The sequence below is a fragment of the Acanthochromis polyacanthus genome, chromosome 17, assembly GCF_021347895.1.
Source record: "Acanthochromis polyacanthus isolate Apoly-LR-REF ecotype Palm Island chromosome 17, KAUST_Apoly_ChrSc, whole genome shotgun sequence".
Lineage (NCBI taxonomy): Eukaryota > Metazoa > Chordata > Actinopteri > Pomacentridae > Acanthochromis > Acanthochromis polyacanthus.
Genome location: NC_067129.1, coordinates 8,513,418 through 8,529,125, shown reverse-complemented (window position 1 = coordinate 8,529,125; position 15,708 = coordinate 8,513,418). Strand labels below are relative to the sequence as shown.

The window sequence follows — 15,708 nt, the reverse complement described above, 5'->3', positions numbered from 1 at the left end:
TTTAGAGTAGTATTTTCATTAGGTTAAATTCCTAAAACCTTTTGTCTTTTGTCTTCTTTCCGCATACTTTTACAGAAACAAACCACTCATAGCAGAAATCATAACTTAAAAACAATAAGTACCACTAGTCAGCTGCAATGAAGTCCAATGCAGTATTTTTCCAATGACTCTATCTACTATTCAAAGCTCACTTTATTATGCTTTAATTGGACTTTTTGCACAAATTCTACTCAGTTACAACAGTTCCACAAGCAAAAAATTGAAGCTAAAACACCATATCACAGTGCAACATAAATTAACATTATAAACGCTATCATAATATAAGATTGTAGCGTTATTGTGTTATCTGGATTTCCTGAAACTGTGTCCACTTCTGTGCTTTTCACAAGTCGTCTCCACTCCCTCGTGGGATGAGCTTGGTGCTCTTCTGGTTAAGATATGACAGCCGTTGTACTGGACCACCGGAACAAAGCGAGAGGTGTGTGTTCGTGTGTGTGTGTGTGTGTGCAAACATGCACTCCACATGTGAGTGTGTGTGTGTGACGGTGCAGCACAGCCCAGTGGCAGGTCTGGGTGTAAAACTCTGCATTAACGAGCTCAGCCTTCGTTAGAACACCGGCACTGGGATTCTGCATGCCTAATTACGTTGACCTCTCACCCCCAGGTGACAGCCTATCACAGCGGTGGACAGCCACGGTGACCCCTGCTCACCTCCCACTGTCTAGTCCTCCTCACAACACTAGCATAGCGTTAACACCACCACCTCAGCTGACCCTCTGTTGTAGATCTCTGTGTAAAGGAGGTGATTGGGAGGCTCACACGCTTCCCCGCTCATCTGCCTGATGTATGAAAAGACCAAAGCAGCCGCAGAAGAAGTGCTCACATCTATTAGCCACTCTCTAATGTGACTAAAAGTCTTGCATTTGAATGAGAAAATAAATGGCTTAGATAGCAAATGTACCTAAAGTGGAAACAAAAATGCTTCAGAGTGTTAAATTTGAAACATTTATTAATTTAGTTCATCCAGATGGACCACAAGTGTGAAGTGTGAAGTATAAAAAGGCACAAAATATACTACAAAACACGCTAAAACCTCTAAATGCAACTTGTGGAGTTATTTTTGCAAACAACAATTTGGCAATGACAGGATATTAATTCAGAATTTCATTGTCGACCTCACATTTGCTGCTTCTGACTCAGTTCTTATGTGGCATCGGGTTACCTTACATTAAAACACAGTTCCACCAAGTGAGATTTCAATCTGTGGGGAAAAAAAAGAGAGCGCTGGGTTTGGAGAGACACTTGGTATCAATCCGAGGTGTCAGAATCTGTACTGGAAAGGAAAAATGTTGAGTCCTTCAGGTGTTGAATAGATTTCCTTACTTCCATATATTACATAAGCACTGTACTATAGTAAGAAGTTAGTGAGGTATGCCGAGTCTTAAGTTTTCTGCGTTATGAAAACGGCTCTCTTTTAACCTGGATATATCACCATGGTAACTGATGCTACACAGCTAGCCTGTTCTGAAGGAGGTAATGTTGTTCAAAGTTTGGGGTTTAAATCATCTCTAAGTTCCACACTTTCACTGATCGTCTTCCTCATGATATTCTCTGTGATTGAAAGCTTTATATTGGTAAGAAAGTTGATAACTATTGTAAAAATGCTCACTGCCTCCCATTGGGGTTTTAGGTTTTGTTGGGCCAGCTAACACTAGCCTGGCTATGTTAAACTTGCTTCATAGTAAACTCCTCTGATATGCTCGGATGTTGCAACTTAATACATTTACTAAACCTTTCTTGTAAGTATTTCTAAACAGTTCAGTGTATCAATTAGCTTGTCAGCTTCTTCTGCTCCTATTTTACAGCCACTTTGCCTTCTGCAGCTCACTATTGCCCCCTGCTGGTACTACCCTCAACAAAAAGAGTGCGTAAAGAGTGTGTTTCCGCTGTAGTTAAAGTGCCTTTTTGCCTTTTTTCGAATTAAATCTATTTAGCTCTCAAGTTTGGTGATGGATGTTTACTTTTCAGAATCAGAAATACTTTATTTTCTAGATTCTACCAAGTTTGTCTTCTTAAAGTGGTATTCCAATTTCACTAAAAGTGCAAAAACTGGGCTTACTTTAGCTTTGCATTAGTACACAGATTAGATTATTCTACTTCAACTCGCTGTTTAACATTTTACATTAAAGTATGAATTTGAGTTGGAAAAATTAGAAACTTCACGTCGACTTTCCTTAAAATTAAGTTGCAGCAACGCAAACTGTTTAGTGCATCCAACTGAAACCAGTGGTATCGGCATGACTTGTTAACTTAATTTGGATTCACTTAATTAAATTACCAAATGAAGTGAATAATTAAATTCTCGTTTTTCAGCGTATCTTGTGCTTATTAGAACACAAGATACAAACAAAACCGCGATAAACATTCTTCTACAGCACAACTGGAACTCGATGACTCCACTGGGCACATTTATGCGAATTACCTTAAATAAATGTGCTTCTTTAGTTTCTACTTCTGCTCTGTGGTCACTGCTAAACTACTTTCGCTGCTCTCATCTCTACTGCTGCACCACTGAGAGGCAGACAGGACAGACAGACTTGAGACATCACCTTAATAATCACCACAATCAGTTCAATAATATCAATTTCCCCTCTCAGCGTGTCCACAAACCAAATAACTCCGTCTATCATTGGCTTCATTTATCGGTGATCTCATTATTTTTCATATTTCCATCTACTGCTGCGCTCTGTCCGTCTTTTTCCTAGGAGACTGTTTTCCCTCATTGATTGCCAAAAGTACATATTCTACATTTTAATGCAGTATGTGAGCGTTCCTCTTCCCCCTTCACTTGACCCCATCTGGCCTAATCAACTCTGCTACACAAAGGCCCTGCAGCAACGCACACACAGACACACACTCACACAGACACCTTGCGCGAATTGATTGGCTGGTCCAGTCGCTGGTCGTTAAGAGGCCTCCAATTAAACTGGGCAATTATAAGAGCCTGAATGATGGTGGGGGAGGGGAGGCTCTCTCTCTCTCTCTCTCTCTCTCTCTCTCTCTCTCTCCCCCGCCTCCCTCCTCTTCCTCACTCGCTCTGCTCAAGGCCCGATCATGTTCAAGTGATAACAGCGCTGTTGACCTTTGCTATATTGTGAGTACCGCACTCAGAGAGCTGACCTGACACCAGCGCTGCCTGCTGCAAACACACACACTCACACACACACACACACTCACACACACACTCCATCTGTTCAAGGAGGCGTTCGAGTCGTGGTGAGCTGCAGAGATTAAAAATTTAAGAAGAACGATAATAATGTTTGAAGACAAGATTATTACCGTCTTTTTAGCTCCTGTCAGTTTTTCCACATTCATTTTTTGGTTTGTTGCCCTTATTAGATAGTCATAGTGTTGACATAAAACACGGGTTGTTACGTATGAAGAGAGTTCCCTGCCACGAACTGAACCGGGGACATCACACTTCTATGGTTCATGCTGGGTCTTAACCGTTAGGCCACCACACATCGGATGCTCATCATTTTAACATTTAGTGGCAACATGTTATTTTTATTAGAGCTACTTTCTGTAATATCTGCATCTGGCCACAGCTGCATGGCGTATGGAAAGCTTGCAGTTGAGCTAAAGTTCGACGAAGGCATATTTTTGGTGAGGTCAGTAAAGTATTTGATAGGTTTTTAGTGAATGATAGTTGTTAATAGTTAAGATTAATGACAGATTAACCCTCTGAACCCCAAAACCCTCCAGCACTTTTGAAAAGGCTTGGTGTCTTTAGAGAGATAAGAAATTAACAAACAAACCCCCAACCACCAAATTAAACCAGTTATCAGAGCCAGAAACTGTAAAAACAGGATTTTCAACCTTAAGTCATTGCGTGAACTACTCTTGTTTGTTTTGTAGTTTTGTCAGAAAAATGCGATAAATAATTTTATCCTACGTGTCTTGTTTAAAAAACTGTCAGAAATAAAGAGTATTAAGTAACAAGAACATGTCAGAAGAAAAGATTCTGCACTTTTTGGCACAATTGAGATGCTATCAGTGACTTAGTTGTGACAAATGATAAAAATTCAGGTCCTTTTTTTCCCAAACTGGGCTGTATTTACATGGAGCTGATCAGGTTTTTCAATTAGGTCAAAATAAATAATCAGTTATGATAATATAATACTTTTGAGTTCTATTTTTGGACATAGTTGTTTCCATAGATGCAGTGAAAAATGAGTCTACAGTGGGTAAAAATGTGTCCAGAAACTGCTTGGTGTTCAGAGGGTTAAATGCACAGTAATCCTAACACACTGCAACAGCAGAAGAATTCTTTGCCTTCTAGGAAATCTGAATAGATCTATTTAGATTAGCATAGGAAGCCCTTTTAGTCCCTTGACTAATCTGGGAACTATGGACAAATGCACAAATGAAAATCAGTCTGGAAACTGTCAGTTCATCTTCAAACTTTAAAGCGGCGCTATCAAACTTATCAAAAATATCACAGATGGATCAGCTGTAGTCTTTCGCTTACAGCAAGGCTCTCTCATGACCAACAGCATTATTTAATCTAATAAAGCTCCCACTCATGGTAACGTATGCTGACACCTATTTAGACAGTAAACGTTAAGCTCGTGAATTATTTTGTGCAGTGGTAAAGAAGCAAAGACTGAATTAGTCATTATTAATGTCATTAATGTATACTATTTGCGATATATATATTACTATATATGCGAAAATCAGAATTTCCCCTCGTGGGATGAATAAGGGATATAAAAAAAATAAATAAAGCAATATTTGTATGCTAGTTTTTGATGCAATTTTTTGTCTTTAAGTCAATGCTGGTGCTAATCTTTGTCATATACCAGACTGTGATAATAAAAATAATAATAAATCTTCTTAGCATTTAGTATATTAAAAATACTTTATTATTTTTACATTTTCATAATGTTGATTTCAAAAATCTACAATGGCATTATGTAAATAAATCTTCATTTAAAGGTTTCAAATCCCGAAAATGGAGAAATATTTGGTACTTCTGATCAGGACAAACGTTGACTAAAAGGAATTACTCTGTGAAAGTGAAAAATAATCTTGATCTGTATTTTTTTTTTGGCAGTGTATTGGATGTAGACATTTTTGTCTTTTAGGACCTAAATAAATTGAGAGTTTATAACATCTGTTTCATCAAAAAGTCAAAATCTCTGCAGTAAAAAACAAAGATCTTCTTGTCTATTTGTGGGAAAGAAGAATCCTATATGTGACAAATGCACAGCAATGACATACTGCATTATTACCTTCAAAGTTTCCATTGCTAAAATTGTTGTTTACAGACAAAACAGCATTAGACGCATCATTAGCTTTCACTTTAGCCACTTCAGCCTTATGTAAAAATGTGTCTCGTTGCTAAGTTTGTGTAGTGAATTCACTGCAGTGGCGCCTACATCCATCCTAACGTACGACTCATAGGCTCTATTTTGACACACACCATACCAGTTTTGCTCCATCATATCATGCATTCTCTAAAGACAGAAGAAGTGATGAAAGCTTTCTTGTTAAAAACTGCTTCTTTGCTCCAGTGAGGCAGGGGAACCTAAATGTTCTAATAACGTTAGTGTGTTGTTAGGTTAACCACGATGCTGTTTAGCCTTCTAGTCATGATAATCTAATAAATCACAGCTAGACCTGATAGAAATGTTTGACTTGTCCTGACTGTAGCCTGTTAGCCACCATCATTTCATCAGCTGTGCTCTTGTTGGTGCTATCTAGTCTGTTAGCCACAGTAATGTAGCAAACAACAGTTGGATGCTGTTTTTTTTTTTCATCCTGTTAGCCATGGTGTAGTGGTGAACAGCACAGTTACATCCATTATTCAGAAGCTGAGATGGCAATTATGGCTCAGAGCACAACTGACATTAATATTTAATATATAGGGCTAACACAGACCTGAGGAGAGAGAGAGGGAGAGGAAGTGACAGAGCGAGGGGATGGCGAGGCCGTTGGGATGCAGAGGGAGAGCAGCACAGTAGGGGGAGATCCAGAGAGTGTGTGAAGGAGAGACAAATGAATCAGGAAAGAGGATTATGGGAGTTTGTTTCGACCACTCTCCTGTCATTTAAACTGTTACAATGCCAACAGGGCAAGGGTGACATCCGGGGGAATTCCAGCTTTGTGGGTGTGTGTGTGAAAAAGAGTGTCTAAGACTGAATGTCTGTGTCCGTTTTATTCCCCAAAGACTCGCTATTCTACTGAGCCAAGAATAACGATGCTGCCTTGGAAGTGAAAAAAACAAAAATTCTTTCAAAAACACACTCGCACACACACAACCACACACACACGGTTTTCTGGTGAGTTGTTGCTGACAGGTGGAGAAATTGCAGCGAGTCAGTTTGTGCAGACAAACTGAACAACAGATCAGTGCTTTTGCTGCTCCTGCCTCCTCTGTCTCCCCGCTTTCTTCAGATGTCTTGTTTCACCTGCCTGCCAAGTTTCCTGGCAACGTTTTCTGACAGAATGATGATTTTCACCATCTTCCTCTACGTGCACGCGTGTGAAACAACTTGCTAATGTCTGTGTGCCTTTCGTAACTGCCAGTAACTGATCAGTGACTGGCTGCACGGAGAGGAGCAGCACTCTGCACAAAGACGGGGACAGTTTTTAGTATGTTTCACAACATATTTGGACTGAATTGAACACACTGGAAGTTCTTCTTGATATGAGCGACGTGCTCACCCTTTGAACCCCATGTAGTTTCCTGTTTGATGTGCAGTTTTGTCAGAAAAATGTGATAAAATATGTTACTCTACATGTCTTGTTTAAAAAACTGTCAAAAACAAAGAGCATTAAGTAGCAAGAGTATATCAAAACAAAGGATTCTGCACTTTTTTGCCACGACTGAGATGCTGTCAGTGACTTTATTGCTATAACAGGAAAATGACAAAAATTCAGACACTTTTTGGCCAAACTGGGCTGAACTGCAGGCTGTATTTACGCAGGTTTTTCAGTTATAAATAATCACAGTTTTTAATAGGATTCAAAAAACATATCTGGACTGAATTTAACATACTGGAAGTTATTCTTGATATGAGCGACATGCTAACCCGCTGAACCCCATGTAGTTTCTGGGTGGGTTTTTTTTTTTTGCTCCTGTCACATTTTTACTCACTGTCAGCTCATTTTTAAATGGAATATAAAGGTCTGCATCTCGATGGAAACAGCACAACCATGACCAGAAGTAGAGAAAAACTGTCTTCTATGCAGTATGACACAGTTATAGGAAAAATTAAATCGGAAATAAAAACGAAAGCTGAATTTCTTTACATTACTTGCTTTAAAAAATTGAAAAAATTAGATAAAATTTTGAATTAGCATGTACTAGTATAACAGGTGTTACCAGCACTTTAACATATGCTGGCTCCATATACTGCAGATATGTTATTATTTACATTTGGAATTTGTTTCCATGCTTGTCTCTTATGCGCTCTGTGTAAACACAGTTTGTAGTTTATCTCAGTTCAGCTGAAAAGTTCCTGAATTTTTATCACGTGACTGCTGGTCATAGCGAGTTGTTAAAGTAATCAAAGCTGCACAGAGGAGCACAAAAGATTTTGCTTTTGACGGAATCAGTTTAGTGCAACCAGTTGATTTTTGGAACATTTTTAAAAGACACATGCAGAATAAAGTGATTTTGATCATATATCATGATTTAATGCAAGGATTTGAATGTGTTTTCTGAAGGAGCAGCTTGTCACAGACAAGTAGTTCAAGATCTGTCACAATGATTATTTCTGGTTTTACAGTTTTTGGCTCTGATCATAAAGAGAATTTTAATGATTTTTAAAAAGCCATCTTGCTTGTAAACCTGCCAGCAGGTTTTTTGGGGGACAGTAAGTTAATACTGGAGCTACAATCACAGAACTATCGAGCAGCCTTTCAGGTCAGCATGTTTTTCCTTCTCGTCTGTCACTTCCAAACACTAATCTAGCTCATGTGTGTAGTGTGTGTTTCCCTCTCGGTGTGTTGATCCGTCAGAGATCAACTTCCGGTTTCCTGTTTACACTGAGAGTTTGTGATTGTTTAATGTGATGACATCAGATAGCATCGCTGGGCTTTCTGCCTGCTATCTGAGCATACAGCAGGAGAAACAGCAATGTGGAATACTATTACGCCCTCCGTTTGGCTGTTACCACAATAATAATGTGATAATATATCGCTTCCTGTGAGGGGAAATGCTTGTGTTTTTTTCTTTGCTTGTAGTTTCTTGTTCAAGAGCACTTCAGCAGAGATAATGGCTGCTGATACAGGGATCAAACAGGGACAGACTCATTATGCCATGGTCTGAATCTGTTCAATGATCATAGCTATTTGTGTCATGGAATTTGGATAATCCAACCAATTTAAGATTATGACAGGCCAGATGAGGGGCATATTGAGGTATTTTGTATTTTATGTGTTGATAAGATGTGTTTAAAAACATTTAAATGACAGAAAGAAGCAAGTAGACGAATCTGAGGAGGAACAGAAATGAATTTTAGTCTTGATTTAGTAACATGTGAGTTTTACAAAGTCTTCAGTAACTTGAAAACAGTCAAACTGAAAGCTGAGCATCTCTTTAACAGCTGCTGTGAAACCGTACAGCACATTTTATGATGCAAAGTTCAATTAACCATCTTTGAAGCACACAGAGCAGCAATTATTTTCATTACTGATTCATCTGCTATTTATTAAACTCACCCTTTCTCAAAAACAGAGCAATATTCAATTTTCAAAGATAGGAAACTGAGGAAAAAAAGAAAACACTCACAGCTGAGCATGAAGAAAGAGCAAATGTTTGGCATTTGTTATTAACTAACCGTTTACTAACCCAATAGGAAGATTATGTAACAGTATCCCCACAAAAATGAACAGAAGAGGTCAGATGGGTTTTATCTTCAGATGTTTAACAGCGTAAAGTAAGTCTGGTAGCTAAGAGGTCTACATGAACTCACTAAGAGCCATGGCTGCTGGAAGTAACTAAAGTGTGAGAGAGGTGGGAAAGCGGCAGAGAGACCAAGAAACGAAGACGTGCAGGAGAAGCTATGAGTAAAAAAGGGGGAGAAGAGTGGTCGGGAGCGAAATGGAATAAAGAAAAAGGCACTAGAGGAGGGAGGGAGGAAAGGAGGGAAGGAGGGAGGGAGGAAATGCATGGGAGAGGGAAAGAGAGTTATGCGAGGGAGGAAGACTTAAGAGAACTGAGCAGAGCCGAGCGAAGCAGAGTTATTTTACATAATGATGGTTGATATGCACAGAGGTAATTGATAGCTGAGCTGCAGCCCAAAAAACACCCAGCTAGCTGTCAATCACGCCTCATCTCCCTGGAGATATGCTAATCATGATGATGATGAGGGCTTAGCTTCATATTGCTATCATTACTATTAATGCTGTCATTGTTGTCATCTCTGCATATTTAAATGACAGCGTGGGCCAGAGTGCTGATAGCCGGCGTGTATGATGTCTGTTAGCGGCCTGGTGCTCTCTGCCAGGGCTGCGATAGATGGAGTATTAATAACTGGTACAGGTCTACTCGTTCAGCACAGGTCTCTGTACAAGTCTCATTACATCACTGTTACATGGAACGGTGACACTGATGTCATCAGTTTGTGACACGGCAGCAGAGCGACACACAGCTATTGTCTTTGGGACACAAGTTGCAACTATTTCAGCGAAGAATCATCAATAAATTTGAAGATCTGAGTTGATATAATCAGGATTTTTGTATTGGAGTGTTAGAAATCAGAGGTTTGATTTGCTTGATTCCCATGGCCACTTAGTGATAGAAAACAATGCTTCCACTGTGGAGAACTGGGTCTTATTTTACTGATTTCAGACAACAGAGGAAGAAACATGAAGGTTCGGAGGCTCAGATTGGCTGTAGACCACTTTGTTTGGGGGTATGATCCACTGACAGAAAGTGATTACACTCCAAATATCCCAACCTGTTCTCATTTTAAGCGTGTCAAGTCCCGTCATTTTGTCGAAGCGGCTGACGTCTGACAGATATGCACAATGTGTCCTCATATGCAATATTGACAGCAATATGTAGGCGTGTAGGAGTTTTTCCAGTTTTAAAGCAGCTTCTTAAGGACACTGGAAGGGCGGTGGCAGCATGAGTCTCAATACCTTTACCCCTGAGAGTGAGGTTTGTGTCCCATTTTATTTTATCCTGCGACTTGTTTTCACATGCTTCTGCTTTGTCAGGACCCTTTGGCGTTACATTTGAACATACAGGGAATCCTTTAGCGTATTTTTTCAGATTGCGGGGTAGTCTGAAAGACTGATAAAAATCTCCATGAGTCACACCAAAAAGTGGGTTTAATTTATGAATTTTAACCTAAAGCATCATCTTTTCCGAAACGTAACCAAACAGTGAGTAGAGTGTTGAGGAGAGTTAATAACACTGCTGCCCTGCAGAAAAAACATGCCAGCCACACAAATGCAGCAGTTACTTAGAACTGAATCAAGATTTCAGTCTCTGAGCTTTGATGGCTTCATCCGGTTGGAAATAACTTTAGTTTTTGTTTTTTTTTTTTTTTTTTTTTTTACACTGACCTGGAATATGTTTAGGATCCTGCTGTGTCAGTTTCTTGACCTGCCAGATTCATTTTCAGTGAAGCTACTCAGCTTCTCAGCTTCTCAGATTTAAGCAGTTTACTTGGTTTGTACAATCTAATGATGAATAATGACCAAAATTGTGACAATAGATGAAAATAAACAGGATTTATGCTTTAACATCAGTCATCTGTTACATCTCAAGTGAGCACTAAGGCTTTATTTTGTATGTGTTTAGAAGTTTTAGAGTGTTGATTTGTAACTTTCAAGAGATATATTAATGACTGTTCTTTTAAAATGAGATATTTCTAACAAATATATTTCACATACAGCCACAGTTTATCCAATTATGGTATGCTCTGACGCACAGACAATCTGTGCTGTATATAAAGTCCATAAAGGGGAACTTCGTTTTTTTTCAACCTGGGGTCTGTTTCCATATGTAATTTCATACATGCGCGTGATGGAGAAATTAATTTTCGACATAGCTCCAGTATTTAGCCAGGCAGACAGCTTAGCAGCTCAGCTAGCGAAAAGTATGGGGCAGCTGCCCCCCCCCCGCGTCAAAGTCCACCCTAACGTGCTTTTTGCCCCGCACTGATCGGCTCAGATAGTCTCAATGAGTGTCCCCCCCGGTCAGTGTGGGGCAAAAGCACGTTCGGGCGGACTTTGATGCGGGGGGGCCAACTGCCCCATACTTTTCGCTAGCTAAGCTGCCTGCCTGGCTAAATACTGGAGCTATGTCGAAAATTCATTTCTCCATCACTCACATGTATGAAGTTACATATGGAAACAGACCCCAGGTTGAAAAAAACCGAAGTTCCCCTTTAAGATGTCAGCATTCAAGCCTTATTTTGAGGTCGAAGCTGCTTCAGTTCTGTCTAAATCAGTGATGCAGGAGATATAAAGTAAGACCTTGATTCATTGTCAGGGTTACTAATATGCAGATGAAGGGATTATTGGCCTTTATTGTTATTAACTTTGCTCAATATTTGAATGAAAGTGGCGCTTGCGGCCGAGAGTCACGGTGAACATAATGACCCTTGATAAGAAATGAACCGGGGACCGTGTCGCTGTGATGACGCTCCACAGTTCGGGGCCAAGATAAGATTAAATTACAACATCATTACCATCAAGACAAATACAGTCAGAGGTCTCACTCACCGGAGGGGGAGAAATGAGAGGGGAGGAGAGCAGCGAGGAGGTGAAGGCAGAGATGAGGGGCCAGACAGACAGAGGGAGGAGGTTACTGTGGTGTATATTTTAAAGGCTGAAGGCAAACTGTTGAATTATAGATGAGTGAGATTGATTCGGGAGGAAGGGAGGAGGGGGAGCAAAAAAAGGAGAGAAAAGGTGGAAGGAGGGACAGAGGGGAGGGGAGGGGAGGAGGGGGAGATAGCGAGTGAAGGGGTGAGCAGCTAAAGGATCGCTCGCTTCAGGCCAAACATGTACAGTTTGCATGCACGCACACAAACAAAAAGCACAGACGGCTTACCTCAAATCGATCTAAAGCTCAGCCTCTCTCTGCTTCTTACTCTTTCTACTCTTTTGCTCTCACAAATACAATTTACAAGCACACAAATATACACTCACACTCTCAGTGATTAGCGAGACAAGAGCGACCTGAGGGGCTGTAGGCGAAACTTATCTGGGTTTGGTTTTTTTTGGAAGTGTGTGTGTGTGTTCCTTTGTCATTGGTCGTAGAAATAATTCATGGAGGGTGGCGGTAAGAAGAGGAACAGAGGAGAGGAAGAGAGTGATGAAGGGAGCGATATTGACAGGAACCTCTTCCTCCTCTCTCCTCCTGTCTCCTCCTCTCTCCATCAGTCACTCACTCAAACACACACACAGCTTCACTGCCTGGGAGATCACAACTCTCACCGACACGCACACATCGACTGTCTTGGGGTTTTCTCAGTTCTGGTGACGCTGATTGAGAAAAGCATCTTCGCTGAGAGATGTGACGTATGTGCTGCTCCAACTTCTTCTACTCCTCCCACATCCTCCCTCCCTCTCTTCAGCTAAACTGCATGTTTTGCTCACCAGATAAAAAAAAAAAAAAAAGAAAAAAGATTGGGTTGTTTGCAGCGGCTTGAAATAACCTCTGTTTTTGTTTATCTGACCTCTTGTGGTCATGCAAATTTACTGTTGCCTCTCGGAAAGCCAAAGTGTTATGAAGTTGTCATAGTGCTGCAAAACCTCCAAACAACCACTGTTTTCTTAGAGGCCGGCTGTCAGGGTCGGATTCTTTCAACCGTGGCCAACCTTTACGAGAAAGGTGAAGACGCAGAAAACACTAATACGAATATTTTCACTTTTAGTCCTTCGAGTTTTTGGCAAATTGTATATTTCTTCATTTGGGTTTCAAAGCTTATATACAATCATGTGCTATTTACACTTTTGTGCTTCACAGCAGAAAAGAAGATGCACAAATGAAACATACTGCAGAGATAAAACACGCATGTTCAGTGTACTTTCTGTTACTACGGGGTCTATTTCCCTGCAGCTGCTTCCATTTGTGTGCATGTGTAGTCTATGAGAAGATACCATGTCTATTTAAAGGGACAATATTTTATTTAGTTACAATATCTCGGTGGAATGAAATATTTAGAAAAAAACAACTTCTTCTGCTGATCTGGACACTGGCTGCCCACTCAGACTGAAACTGTAACTCCTACAAACTGCTTCAGCTCTTCTCTCTTTGCATCTGACATCTATTTCATTTTCCCTGTAATATACAAAATATACGTGTACTGTGCATCAGTGACTAAACTGTAGAGCTTTTGCAACACTGAGCCATACAGGTGATGGCTTGTTCAGTTCATTACGTCATTTCTAAAACAGCTGTGACTAAAGGATCTTGCAAGCATATACATAAAGACGTCCAGTCACAGTGAAGTATAATAGCAAGTCCACAGCATAAAATGTATTATTTTTCTTTATTAGGGGGTTTTCTTGGGCTTGGACTTCTGACTTTGACAGCACTGAATAGTTGTGATGGCTAAACTTAACCAAATATGACAACATCACAAAACAATTGTTCCTTCACAGAATTCACCCCCATTTTCCTTGGTGAAAGTCCTGCGCTTTATGCCTCCAGGCTTTTTATTTATGCTTTTTTTTTTTAACTTTTATGCGTAGAATGAAAGAAGCTTGCTGGTCACATGACGTGGCTGCTGGCAAATGAGGAAAAATAGGCCCCCAAAACTGAGGCTTGCCACAATTTTACAGCTCGTGTTGTGAAAATAATAAAGTTTTTTGCGATGTGGACTAAAGATTTTGGTGTGAGACTGTTTCTGAAGCCACGACTGAAAACCTCTGAAGGAAAAGCTGTGGGAGGTTTCACTTCTGCAGGGTAACGACCTTAGAGGTTGTGACTTAATGAGCTGAGGTGAGCAGTGAGAAGAAAAAAAACGAGGTGAGAAGACACAGAAGGAGAAAAGAGGAACAAGGAAATAAAGAAGGTGAGGGAAATGTTTGGGGCAGGTTGGAGCATTTAACTCCCGCTACGTTTGTCAAACAAATTAAATACTGTCGAGGTTCCTCACCTGTGCGTGCACACACACACACACATGCACAGAAACTGCCTGTGTGGCACGCATATGGCTCACCCGGTCCAAATAAGGAAATATGCATACATTACCATAACTAATGTACGAACCACTCCATTTAATATGCTAATTCACTGAAATATTACTGAGCGCCGTCTGTTGTGAATGAATAAATTTGAATTGCAATTAGAATAATCCTTTATAATTAATGAAAACTGTCAATTTTGGTTCAGAAGTAATTTGATTAACGGGTTGATGGGGCACCAATTAAGTGGAGGATGAGGAGGAGCAGAGAGGAGGATGAAGAGAGGGAGAAGAAAGATGACAAGCTCTTCAGATAATCGCTTCCTTTTCATGTGTAATGAGAGATTAGGCCAAAATGATGTAATGTTCCTTTAAAGAAACAAAGTGTGAAACTAGCCGCAAACTTCTCTTACCTTTGCAGGCACCACAGCAGTGACAGGAGGACGGGACGGAGCATGAAAAAGAGGAGAAAGAGAGCAGAGATGATTAGATAGAGGGCTAATCCACAGTATTATAAATGCTCAATCAGCTAAACACACTTGAAATAATGTGCAGGATTTTGTCTGATTGAGAAATGCTCGTGTGTGTCAGCTAGCTGTGGCTTTAGCAGTGTTATTTCAGCAGCAGTAATGGTGTTGTTGGCTTTCTAATTCACAAGCACCTCCTACCACTAATTAACCACATCCATGTTGCTGTTATTAGCTAATTACAAGACTGGACACATGCCCAGCTAATTAAAGCTATTAAGTGTGCGCGTCTGTGTGCAGGAGAGGGTGTATATTAAGGCATCCGAAGAGTTAATGTTTTAATGACAGAATATAACGGAGACCTGCATTGCAACAAACCATGTGATGCACACACACACACACACACACACGACTCCCAGTATAAAAACACCGCTGCTCCCTCTATTCCCAAATCAATAGCCAAGGTCATTATGTGCAGCTGAATCATATGTTTCACTAAAGTTGCTGCGTGTTAATAATATTTCAACAGAGTTGCAGGAAAAAGCTTCTAATTTAGCTCGTTTAGTCAACACTGTCATCCATCATGGTGAAAACACAAAAGACCCCCCCTGACTCTCCGCTGTTTTTCTTTTGCTTTTCCCCCATCTTATTTTCTCTCCGCCACGGCACCTCCTCGGCTCCTTATTCATTTTCACTCGTTCTCTTTCCCTTTTCATCCTTCTCTCACTTCATCCTCGTTTACCTCATTCTCCTCTTTGCTCTTGTTGTCTCATGTTAATTTCTCCACAGCACCTACTTCCCTTCCTTTCCTTTCCTTTCCTTTCCTTTCCTTTCCTTTCCTTTCCTTTCCTTTCCTTTCCTCTCATTAGAGCAGTGTGTTTTTCTTCATTTGAGCTCTCTAATCCTCTCTTCATACATCTGAATATTCATGGGATTGTTTTGTTTTGAATATTCAAGAACCAATTAACATGTCGTGTATGAATAATTAATGCTTATTATTTTCTCTCTTTTAAATTTTTAATAATTAAAATCTATAAATCTGAAAACAAAGCGGCTCATTTTCACTTGCCATGAGTGTGTGT

The 15,708-nt window shown here is 40.2% G+C and overlaps 1 protein-coding gene across 3 annotated transcripts in view; it reads right to left on the bottom strand.

Moving 5' to 3' along the window:
• The window catches only part of LOC110959229 (EBF transcription factor 1), a 102,285-nt gene that overhangs the window by 36,555 nt on the left and 50,022 nt on the right, over positions 1-15,708 (bottom strand). The gene's annotated exons all lie outside the window — the stretch shown is intronic.